This window comes from Buceros rhinoceros, unplaced genomic scaffold, assembly GCF_000710305.1.
Source record: "Buceros rhinoceros silvestris isolate BGI_N320 unplaced genomic scaffold, ASM71030v1 scaffold34655, whole genome shotgun sequence".
Taxonomy (NCBI): Eukaryota; Metazoa; Chordata; class Aves; order Bucerotiformes; family Bucerotidae; genus Buceros; species Buceros rhinoceros.
This window is the reverse complement of record NW_010415180.1, coordinates 3,908-4,160: the sequence shown is the minus strand read 5'-3', so window position 1 is coordinate 4,160 and position 253 is coordinate 3,908. Positions and strand designations below refer to the sequence as shown.

At 62.1% G+C, this 253-nt stretch overlaps 1 protein-coding gene across 1 annotated transcript in view; it reads left to right on the top strand.

The window, feature by feature from the left end:
- Window positions 1-253, top strand: part of FBXW5 (F-box and WD repeat domain containing 5) — a gene marked incomplete at both ends in the record, with an annotated part of 9,044 nt that overhangs the window by 4,922 nt on the left and 3,869 nt on the right. The gene's annotated exons all lie outside the window — the stretch shown is intronic.

Sequence of the window (253 nt, the reverse complement as noted above, 5' to 3'; positions counted from 1 at the left end):
GCAGTCTGTGTTACCCTGCCTCTTCCCTGGTCTTGCACCAGCACAGCCCAGAAAGGCAGGGAAAGGCAGTTTCCCAAGCTGGAGGCAACTTGAAGAAGCCACTTTGTCTTTGCCTGCCTAAACTAGGAGTGTGTCCTGGGCTGAGCGTGGCTCTGCTCCGTGCTCCAGCGTGCAGCCAGGTCTGCAGACAGGCCCCCGGCCTCCAGACGCGTGGCGGGGGGTCTGCCCAGCTCAGCCCTTGATCTGCCTGGCT